Source organism: Schistocerca serialis, chromosome 2 (assembly GCF_023864345.2).
Source record: "Schistocerca serialis cubense isolate TAMUIC-IGC-003099 chromosome 2, iqSchSeri2.2, whole genome shotgun sequence".
In the NCBI taxonomy this organism is placed as follows: domain Eukaryota; kingdom Metazoa; phylum Arthropoda; class Insecta; order Orthoptera; family Acrididae; genus Schistocerca; species Schistocerca serialis.
The window spans coordinates 442,863,941-442,876,090 of NC_064639.1; positions in this window are offsets into that span (position 1 = coordinate 442,863,941).

Consider the following 12,150-nt stretch of genomic DNA (forward strand, 5'->3'; position numbering starts at 1 on the left):
TTCTTTTGACAGACTGTCAGGTCCATTACCCTCATTGAACAGGAGCTCAAATTCTAATATCTATCGCTCCAGTTGTCAGGCAGCACTGACAAACCTCCCCGTGATTGAAATTCTGTCCATTCGTATTTTGAGAGGGACATTGGAGGAGAGCAACGTAATTCAATCGACAATGCCCCCAGTGTGTTATCATATTTTGCAGCACGATGTGCAGTGTAACCTGCCAGATATCTGATCTTCTGCTGAGCATTCAACATCTGTCACAGCAGTCCGTGCAGCAGCCTCGCAGGCACAACTTACGTCCTGTATCTCTGCTTCCCCATCTACTATGGTTATTGCTCCAGATGTATCAGGCTGAATTCCACAAAGTAAACAAAATGACAGGAATTGTTGCTAGTTGCCGGCCGGAGTGGCCGAGCGGTTAAAGGCTCTACAGTCTGGAACCGCACGACCGCTACGGTCGCAGGTTCGAATCCTGCCTCGGGCATGGATGTGTGTGATGTCCTTAGGTTAGTTAGGTTTAAGTAGTTCTAAGTTCTAGGGGACTTATGACCACAGCAGTTGAGTCCCATAGTGCTCAGAGCCAATTGTTGCTAGTCACCTTCCAGTTCCACAGATGACATGTTCGGCACTGGAATGTCATGCGCATTCTTTCCAGAAACAAATAATGCAGGCGATGTTTGTCTTCTTTCGGAGGAGGTTGTTCATGAAAACGATCTATACCTCTAATCTGTGAAAACAAATTTTCGAGACAATCGAGGCTCAGCCATCCTGTTAAAATATACCTTCAATCTGAGTGATAGTAGGTCAGAATGAAGGCCAAATAAAGAATTAGTGGTGTTAACAGTCCTTTCGGGAACAGTAGTAATTTTTTCTGTTACCAGCCTGTATTTTTTCACAGCAAGAATACATTTTATCGATGATCGTTTTCTGGAGCTGTTCGTTAGTACCGTAAGGGCTCGGTAATGTCTATTCTGCAAGAATTCAGAACGTCAGAAGAGTCATCAATGTGCTGAAGGAACTCTGCCGTCTCCTCTCCTTCTAGCAAGAGATAACGAATTGCTTGAGCAGTTGTATTTGAGCCGGCCGAAGTGGCCGTGCGGTTAAAGGCGCTGCAGTCTAGAACCGCAAGACCGCTACGGTCGCAGGTTCGAATCCTGCCTCGGGCATGGATGTTTGTGATGTCCTTAGGTTAGTTAGGTTTAACTAGTTCTAAGTTCTAGGGGACTAATGACCTCAGCAGTTGAGTCCCATAGTGCTCAGAGCCATTTGAACCATTTTTGAGTTGTATTTGAATACAGTTGCACGGCTAGATATTCACGTTGCCGCTCTCTACCTTTGACACTCAGATGTAACTGCGACAGATTGGGGCACATTTTCATTTCTGTGTTATCTAATGATAGGAGTTTCTCGACGGGCGCTTTCGTCATCACTTTCCCATCGGAAAGCTTTATACCCTCGTCAGGAAAGGGCTTGCGAAGTAATTTGTACAAGTCAAGGACATCGAAAATAATACTTTTTTCACCGGCTGCTGTGGATATGAAAAACATGAACTGACGTGATCAACATGTAGTTCGTTCGAGACACATCAATTTTTCGGTCTGAGATGAGAAACTACTGAGACAACATTATAACCTTCGTTATGAAGCGAGGAAACTGTTGAGTTTAGCTGCGCCGCTGTCACCTGAACGTGAAAGTCATAAAATATCGGCTGTTTCCATCCTCAACAAAGTCCACAAACCATAACAATAAGCTTGCTACTGTGTGGACCTACAACACGATCCTCCACTTCATCAAATGTCACACTTCCATTGTCATTCAATTCGTCAAAAGACAATGCACACACACACACACACACACACACACACACACACACGATATCAGAAAACGACTGTCCTTTGCTTTCATCAAATATAACACGTCACTCAATACTTCAGGGCGACCGTGACGACAATTTTTTTAAATCTGAAATTCCAGTTAGTGTAACATGGAGTTTATTCCTCAAGAAGGTATACCACTTCCTAAAGGTAGCACGAATTGTCACTGCTTTGCATATGTTCTCTCTTTTCCAGATGGCTTGCTTCTTTCCAGAAAGCAAACAGCTGATCTGAATTTTTAGGAAAATCTTTCTCAAAATATTCTTCACTTTATTAGATACTAAACTCCTGGAAATGGAAAAAAGAACACATTGACACCGGTGTGTCAGACCCACCATACTTGCTCCGGACACTGCGAGAGGGCTGTACAAGCAATGATCACACGCACGGCACAGCGGACACACCAGGAACCGCGGTGTTGGCCGTCGAATGACGCTAGCTGCGCAGCATTTGTGCACCGCCGCCGTCAGTGTCATCCAGTTTGCCGTGGCATACGGAGCTCCATCGCAGTCTTTAACACTGGTAGCATGCCGCGACAGCGTGGACGTGAACCGTATGTGCAGTTGACGGACTTTGAGCGAGGGCGTATAGTGGGCATGCGGGAGGCCGGGTGGACGTACCGCCGAATTGCTCAACACGTGGGGCGTGAGGTCTCCACAGTACATCGATGTTGTCGCCAGTGGTCGGCGGAAGGCGCACGTGCCCGTCGACCTGGGACCGGACCGCAGCGACGCACGGATGCACGCCAAGACCGTAGGATCCTACGCAGTGCCGTAGGGGACCGCACCGCCACTTCCCAGCAAATTAGGGACACTGTTGCTCCTGGGGTATCGGCGAGGACCATTCGCAACCGTCTCCATGAAGCTGGGCTACGGTCCCGCACACCGTTAGGCCGTCTTCCGCTCACGCCCCAACATCGTGCAGCCCGCCTCCAGTGGTGTCGCGACAGGCGTGAATGGAGGGACGAATGGAGACGTGTCGTCTTCAGCGATGAGAGTCGCTTCTGCCTTGGTGCCAATGATGGTCGTATGCGTGTTTGGCGCCGTGCAGGTGAGCGCCACAATCAGGACTGCATACGACCGAGGCACACAGGGCCAACACCCGGCATCATGGTGTGGGGAGCGATCTCCTACACTGGCCGTACACCACTGGTGATCGTCGAGGGGACACTGAATAGTGCACGTACATCCAAACCGTCATCGAACCCATCGTTCTACCATTCCTAGACCGGCAAGGGAACTTGCTGTTCCAACAGGACAATGCACATCCGCATGTATCCCGTGCCACCCAACGTGCTCTAGAAGGTGTAAGTCAACTACCCTGGCCAGCAAAATCTCCGGATCTGTCCCCCATTGAGCATGTTTGGGACTGGATGAAGCGTCGTCTCACGTGGTCTGCACATCCAGCACGAACGCTGGTCCAACTGAGGCGCCAGGTGGAAATGGCATGGCAAGCCGTTCCACAGGACTACATCCAGCATCTCTACGATCGTCTCCATGGGAGAATAGCAGCCTGCATTGCTGCGAAAGGTGGATATACACTGTACTAGTGCCGACATTGTGCATGCTCTGTTGCCTGTGTCTACGTGCCTGTGGTTCTGTCAGTGTGATCATGTGATGTATCTGACCCCAGGAATGTGTCAATAAAGTTTCCCCTTCCTGGGACAATGAATTCACGGTGTTCTTATTTCAATTTCCAGGAGTGTAGATTATTAGGAGCCAATTCACTCACCCTTTTGTTGTGCCAAAAGGCCTTCAGTTTCTCTCTCGTATGTGTCTCTCTCACTTTTAAAGCACTACCATAGTTCCGAGCTTTTTGTTCCAACACTCCAATTCCTTTCACACGATTCCTGCACTCACGCAGTTCTTCGTTTTCTCAGTTCGAGGAATTCAGTAGGCGGGGAGTGATCGACCTTCAGTTTCTTGGCTGGTATGTTTTCAGATGTTTCCAGTGCCCTTTTCAGAGTTGCTCTGGCCTGAAACCTATCTTCCCTGCTTTCATCTAATTGTCTTTCAGCACCTTTATTGCACCAACCGACAGATTCACACACCGTTCAGCATCTTGTTTCAGAACTTTCCTGGCAGATATATTCAATAGTTCTGCATCCAAGTCCCGAACATAATCGTCTGATTTAAAATGTTGTGAACAAACAGTAGCATTTATCCCATTAATGTGGTCTTTACGGTAAAACTTCGCGGTCCACACACGTTGAAGCTGGGGAACCGATAATACGTAATTCCAGTTCCGTTCGTCTTGCTGTTGTAAGGCAAATAACCAGCGACAGTACAGCCAGGCATTCTTGTTGTAATACACATAAATAGACGAAACAAAACTTTCCCGTGTGCGCACACAAGAAATCCAAGCTTCCACCGGCTTACACAGTAACGGTAGCTTCCGCGCTGCTACAGCCACGTGCTTCAACCGTAACGTCATGCGTACACCATCTAATATTCATTTCATAATGATTGACCACTGCCTTTGAGCTTATATTCTGGTCACATTGCATTACGAACATCGATATTTTATACCTTGCCAGAATCGTGGAAATGTCTACTTTTACTTAGTGTATGAATCTTACATTTTAGTTGAAATGGGGGCGACATACGTGGTAATATTTAAGAGAAACGGTGTTTAGCCGATCACTGCAGGAAAGGGGTGTCCGATACACACAGTACCTTGAGGATGGAGCTTCTACATCTACATCTACATGACTACTCTGCAATTCACATTTAAGTGCTTGGCAGAGGGTTCATCGAACCACAATCATACTATCTCACTACCATTCCACTCCCGAACAGCGCGCGGGAAAAACGAACACCTAAACCTTTCTGTTCGAGCTCTGATTTCTCTTATTTTATTTTGATGATCATTCCTATCTATGTATATTGGGCTCAACAAAATATTTTCGCATACGGAAGAGAAAGTTGGTGAGTGAAATTTCGTAAATAGATCTCGCCGCGACGAGAAACGTCTTTGATTTAAAGACTTCCATCCCAACTCGCGTATCATATCTGTCACACTCTCTCCCCTATTACGTGATAATACAAAACGAGCTGCCCTTTTTTGCACCCTTTCGATGTCCTCCGTCAATCCCACCTGGTAAGGAATCCCACACCGCGCAGCAATATTCTAACAGAGGACGAACGAGTGTAGTGTAAGCTGTCTCTTTAGTGGACTTGTTGCATCTTCTAAGTGTCCTGCCAATGAAACGCAACCTTTGGCTCGCCTTCCCCACAATATTACCTATGTGGTCTTTCCAACTGAAGTTGTTCGTAATTTTAACACCCATGTGCTTAGTTGAATTGACAGCCTTGAGAATTGTACTATTTATCGAGTAATCGAATTCCAACGAATTTCTTTTGGAACTCATGTGGATCACCTCACACTTTTCGTTATTTAGCGTCACCTGCCACCTGGCACACCATACAGCAATCTTTTCTAAATCGCTTTGCAACTGATACTGGTCTTCGGATGACCTTAATAGACGGTAAATCACAGCATCATCTGCGAACAACCTAAGAGAACTGCTCAGATTTTCACCCACGTCATTTATATAGATCAGGAACAGCAGAGGTCCCAGGACGCTTCCCTGGGGAACACCTGATATCACTTCAGTTTTACTCGATGATTTTCCGTCTGTTACTACGAACTGCGACCTTCCTTCCCGACAGGGCCGGCCGCGGCGGCCGTGCGGTTCTAGGCGCTTCAGTCTGGAACCGCGTGACTGCTACTGTCGCAGGTTCGAATCCTGCCTCGGGCCTGGATGTGTGTGATGTACTTAGGTTAGTTAGGTTTAAGTAGTTCTAAGTTCTAGGGGACTGATGACCTAAGATGTTAAGTCCCATAGTGCTCAGAGCCATTTGAACCATTTCTTCCTGACAGGAAATCACGAATCCAGTCGCACAACTGAGACGATACCCCATAGGCCCGCAACTTGATTAGAAGTCGCTTGTGAGGAACGGTGTCGAAAGCTTTCCGGAAATCTAGAAACACGGAATCAACTTGAGATCCCCTGTCGATAGCGGCCATTACTTCGTGCGAATAAAGAGCTAGCTGCGTTGCACAAGAACGATGTTTTCTGAAACCATGCTGATTACGTATCAATAGATCGTTCCCTTCGAGGTGAATCATAAAGTTTGAATACAGTATATGCTCCAGAACCCTATTGCAAACTGACGTCAATGATATAGGGCTAAAGTGTATAAGTGTGTTATTGAAGCAAATCCATATGAAAATATTGAGATAAAGAAATCGGAATGCGCTGGGCAAAATGGCGGATTTACATATAGGCCCAGTAGACACGGGCCTAGGGGCGGCACCTTAAAGGGGGCGGCATTATTTGCTCTGTACTCATTTTAACCTTTTACGTTTTAAAATAACTCCGCTTACAAACGACAAAATTTTTTTAATATTGTTAAACAACTATCTAGCTTAAATAAGCCTTAAAAACGAAATTCGCCAATACAATCTTGGAAATATACATAGATTACTTGTTGACTGAATGGAAATTTAACATTGCGTTTCTATCTGGTATCATCTTCATGATTGTTCAAATTATTTTGAAGTTAGCTGTTAGGGCGTCAATCTACAATACAATGATTGAAACATTATTCCGAGAATGTTGTCGCCTTCTACTTACCCCTACCATATTTTCCCCGTGATAATACCGGGACCCCAGAAAAGCTGTGATAAACTAATCAACAATTTCTTAAATACTGTAACATGTGTTGGCCTCCGTACGTAAAACCCGACTCTACTTATATTTCCTGTGGAAATTACGGGGAAGCATCATATCAACCCTCCATTACTGCAATTAATGTGAGAACTCTGCGTTATTCAACATCTGAGCTTTGATTTAATGACACCCGTTTAACAAAACATGTTGATACTGGGAATGTTTTACATTTTAAATACATTTTTATACGAAAAGAACATATGCAAAATATCTAATAATGTGTGAAACACAAAACTGTTCAGCCCTTACATGAATTAAAGGTATTGTGTAAACTTATTATGCAGCATCTAGCTACACAGACCCTAATGCTTTACACGTTACCTATTAGATTATAAAACAAATTTGATTTTTCCACACTAGTCTTAGAATTATGTAATAGCAAATCCAGTTCTGCGTTTGTTCGTCTGTATTTAGTTATTCGTTCGTGCACCGAAATCTCTATTTCATTTTCATTTCTTACACTTTCCTATAGATTCACGTATTAATAACGAACGTATTTTTTTAATCTGCTACACATTCAAGTTATTAGATCGTAAAACGACAGTTTAATTTTAATTTTGAACGCATTTCTATAAAAGTACGCATTAATTTCTAATGTACGACACGTCTGCTTCAATTTTTAGATCATAACACAACTTTTTTTATTTTCATTTTCAACGGTTTCGTGTAAAAGAACATATTAAAAGTGAATGTATAACAAAAATCCCGCTGCGGTCGCAGGTTCGAATCCTGCCTCGGGCATGGATGTGTGTGATGTCCTTAGGTTAGTTAGGTTTAAGTAGTTCTAAGTTCTAGGGGACCGATGACCACAGCAGTTAAGTCCCATAGTGCTCAGAGCCATTTTTTGAACAAAAATCCATTGTCTCCTACACGCTCTGCTGAATTTTTAGCCCATAAAAGAAAAGTTATTTTCTGTTGTCTTTCGACAGAAGAATGTGTTAACGCAATGCAATTTTAAGTTTGTTTTATCCGCTGCCGTACACCAAGTGCAGTTCAGGAACCATATTACATTTTGATTGAGCGCGACTAGACCGCTGACGCGTCCTTCAGAACAACGAATAGCAGAGTACGGAAACAGCTCACAGCGCTCCCACCCGAAACGGCAATTGTGAAGTGATCGGGGAACAGTTATTATTTAAACCATTTTTTTGGGCGGGGGAGGCGCATATAATATGGTTTGCTTAGGGGCGCAAAATTTTTAAATCCGCCACTGGTTGGGCATGTGCAAAAGAGGATGGGCACACATCTCAGAAAATAAAACAAACTCTTCGCACCACCAAACTGTCTGATGGCAAGCCACTTAGAGGTCAGCTGACTGATGAAACAATAAATCAGCTTCAGTAGTATTATGGAATGGCCATGAGAAATAACGGAAATGATTTAGAAAGTACGAGGAAAGCAGTTTGGGCCTCATACTTTCACAAACTTTCAACTGACACGTTCACTCTACCCATCTGGACCTAAATCATGTAAATTCTAGAAGACTGAAATTTCAGGAGTGTCTTTTGAACTCAAGAAATGTATTCCTGAAGCTGTTATGGAGGCAATAAAACCAATTTATAGGGACCTAGCTCACCCAGACCTCCTCTAAAAGTGTCACAGAATCCCAACGAGTCATTCAATAACATTATCTGCACACGAGTTCCCAAAAATGTTTTTGTAGAGCTCAATACACTGAAATGGGGAGTTAGTGATGCTGTATTAACATTTAATGAGGGAAACATGGAAAGAAGGAGTTCTAAAACACCTTTAACATCACTCCAGGCCACTATACTGTAAACGGTTTGCAGTTATTGAACAAGTTGAGACTCAGCGTGCAGCTGAGTTCACCAAAAGGTGGCAAGGTCAATCAGAAGAAAGAAACTCTTAGAGAAGGACTGGCAAAGATGATGATGCTGACTGTGCTGCTGGGTGTTTTTGGGACTTAATTTAAAATTACAAGTCAATGTTTGTCATTTTAAACTTTAAATGTCATTTTCTCAAAATGACATTTTTTATGCTTTATGTTCCTTTATATCAAAAGCTACTTGTGATAGCCATATTAAACTTTGGCAGCTATTTCATTATAACATACTGCACCTACTGAAACACAACCATAGCAATTATTTGAATAGATAGACATCTATGGCATATATATATACAATTATTTGTAATAAAAAATAGCATATACATCTCTCCTTCTTTTGTACATCTCTTAATTCTGGTTCGGTAGACATAAATAACATGGATAAGATACTTGTAAAAATTTTAGAGTGTTATCTTCATTGGTTCCAGAGATCAGGTGCATAAAGTAGCTAATTTAACATTGCCCGCATAGGCCCTAGAAACTCCCCTTAATCTATTTTGCTGCTGGCTAAGGTTTCGCTGCTGTTATTGCAGTTGTCTGCTTGGATCAGCAACGGTTGTATTGCTAAGTCAAACAGTGGGCTCTTTGTGAATAACTGTTTTCAAGTTTCTGTACATGACTCACTGGATTTCTCCAGACACTTTGGGGAACACTTTTCAGGGCGAAGCGACACAACTGTAAAGTACCAATAAAACATAAGCGTGCGTTTTGCACGAACCAATCTTCGTTCACAATGCAGCTAATAACACTTTTTCCAGAACCAGACGGTGTTTGAACTCCCCCTTTCCAGCCCATCCTCTCTTGGACACACCCTCTGTGGCAACTGTACACATTTTCTGATGCATAAGGCATTTTTTGTTCCCGCCACCCAAACTTCCTGGAATGATTTGCCCCACACCAGCTTTCGTCAGTGTTATAAATAGTCTATCCAGTGTGTTGCACAAGTGTCTTATTTCCCACAAGAACTGGTCTCTTTTTCCCGCTACTAAGTTATTTTCCATCAGGACAGGTTTCCTGTTGAACTTTTAGTGTCTGAAGCCCAATTTTCGAATACCACGCTAAAGGGTTGTTACACTCGTATCAGGAAAATCTTCCACTTCAGTTTTCAACTTTTCCAACACGGCAGCCACTCTTGGAAACTGCTTTTCCACATAAAAGTTGTGGATTTTCCTTCTTACGACTCCCTGTGTAAACTTGTACAATAGTACCTATTCTTTGCTGATACAAGACATGGAGTTTCTCTATATCCTCTCGAAATTAGCTTCACTGTATTTTCACCAACACCGAGACGTTCAGAAGTTCTCTTTACTGGCTGTGGTACGGAACTGCTCGCGCTCTGTTCTTTTTAGATCTCAAAAGTAAGCTCGCATACTGATCACCACAGACTTTTCACAATTCCATAAATTATGCACGGTTTCACACAAGTACAAGGCAATTAATTATGTTAGGAACACTGTCTCACATGAATACGGAACAACGAATGGGAACAAGATTGTATCCTATCTGGCGGGAAGCCGCGATGTAAACACTGCAACAATAAACAATGAAGTGAAATCACTATTCACAGTTATAGCAACATGGCACAAGCGGCGCAGAGAAACGCAAAAGCAAATAAATGAAAGATATGATATTAGCGCTTTATGTAGAACTGCAAAAAAACATAACTGCTGTGAAAGGCAACAACAGAGCTCGCATTTACAGTTTTCGTCTTGTTAATATATATTACCATCAGGAGAATAGCAGCAATCTACCCCACCATTATTAGGACAAAACGACTAATTGCAAAGCAACGACATTTCGTCTGGAAGTTGAGTGTGGTTGTATCTTTTACACAGAGGGTGGGATTATTGGTAGTTGGGAGCTCCGACGTTTGGGACTTCACTGAGAAGAAGGGAAAGAAAACCAATGTGCACTCGATGTGCATGCCGGGTGGAGTCATTTCAGATGTGGAAAGGGTCGTCCCGGATGCCATGAAGAGCACAGGGTGCAGCCAACTGCAGGTGGTTGCTCACGTCGGTACCAATGATGAGTGTCACTTTGGATCAGAATAGATTCTCTCTGGTTTCGAGCGGCTAACAGAAGTGGTAAAGGCTGCCAGTCTTGCTTGCAAGATGAAAGCAGAGCGAACCATTTGTAGCATAGTCGATAAGACCGATTGCGGACCTCTGGTACAGAGCCGAATGGAGGGTCTGAATCAGAGGCTCAGAGGGTCTGTAACGCCATAACTCTAATACTCTACTGATTTATTTTGCTTTTGTTTTATTTAATGTTACATCGTTGAGTATCTGTAAATGTGTTTGAATCGATAACATGGAATTGTATACTCCTTTCTTTGTTAAAACTTTGCTGTCGTGGTTTGATTCTATGCAATATAGTATGTCTGTCATTTAAATTCTTTGTCCTATTTGGAGGGAACAAAACTTACTGTATATAATTGTAATTTTTTGTGAATATTTTTTTGTAGAAATGTCAATATGTGCAAATGTTCTGTTTTATTTAAAATGTTTGTTTGCTGTTATGTAAATTGCTGATCCTCACTTAGGGTTCTTAGTTCTTTAGTATGTAAAAGATGTTGTGGTTCCCCTCGGGAACGGAACTGAGTAGCGCGCGCAAATTGTGGTTGGCCTAGGTGAAAAAGGAGGAACAAGAGTCAGCCGGGAACGAGCTACCAAACTGTGCACACCCAGGTAAAAGACGCATATTGTGCTGGTTCAGAGAGAGGATTTTTCTGCTACTTTCCAATGTCTCGGATGGATGGATAAATAGCTGGAACTATTCTGGAATTTGTATCTATCATCGCCACCAAGAAATGACAGAGTCCAGCAATTCTACCTGCAATTCCACCTACCAACATGCAATCGCCACCTCATTGCGCAATCACTGTAATGGAGCACTATAGTAATGTACAGTGAAGGATCAGCTTAATGGATGTGGTAGTGTGCTCAAATATAAGGTAATTTATATCTGAATTTATGTACCTACCTTGATTTTTCTCCTTATCATAACACGTCTCAGGTTCCTCTCCGTTTGAACTAAAGTGATTTCCGAGTGTCCTTACTGAAAGAACATTAAAGCCCAGTGTTTTGCTAATTGATGCCTCTTGAACATAGTAAAAAGAAAGTTAAAGTTAATGTGGCAAGAGAGTGAGTTAAAGTTAATGATGCTTGATGAAAACAATTTTCCTAGTAAAACTGCTTATTAATGTGTTGTTGCCAACTTCAAATTAAAAGTTCTTAAGACTGAGGCTTATAAAGTTTGGCTTAGTAAATGATCACATTACTGCCTGTTGTAAATCGCAGAAGGCGAGTCAGTATCTTACATATATGTTAATTTTGTCTCTCAATGTACTAAAAGTGGAAAACTGCAGTTGTGAAACGTTATACACTCATGTTTGCTAAGTGTTTGTCTCTCTTGTGTATTGGAAGTACATATCAATAATATAACAGGATCCACAGTTTGTCTATTGTGTTAATGCTAGGTAAAAAGTAATGAGAAGACCACTAATTATGAAAACCATAATTTCTTTATTCAAATGATAGTGAGGAGCAACCTGTTAGTGGATTCCAATTAACTTTCATTTTAAATAGTAAAGTATTTAACTGAGAGAGACTTAACCTATATCCAATTAATGATTCTGCAGTGAATAGTAATAACAACGTTATGAAGACCATTCAGTTTGTATAAGCCCTGAAAGT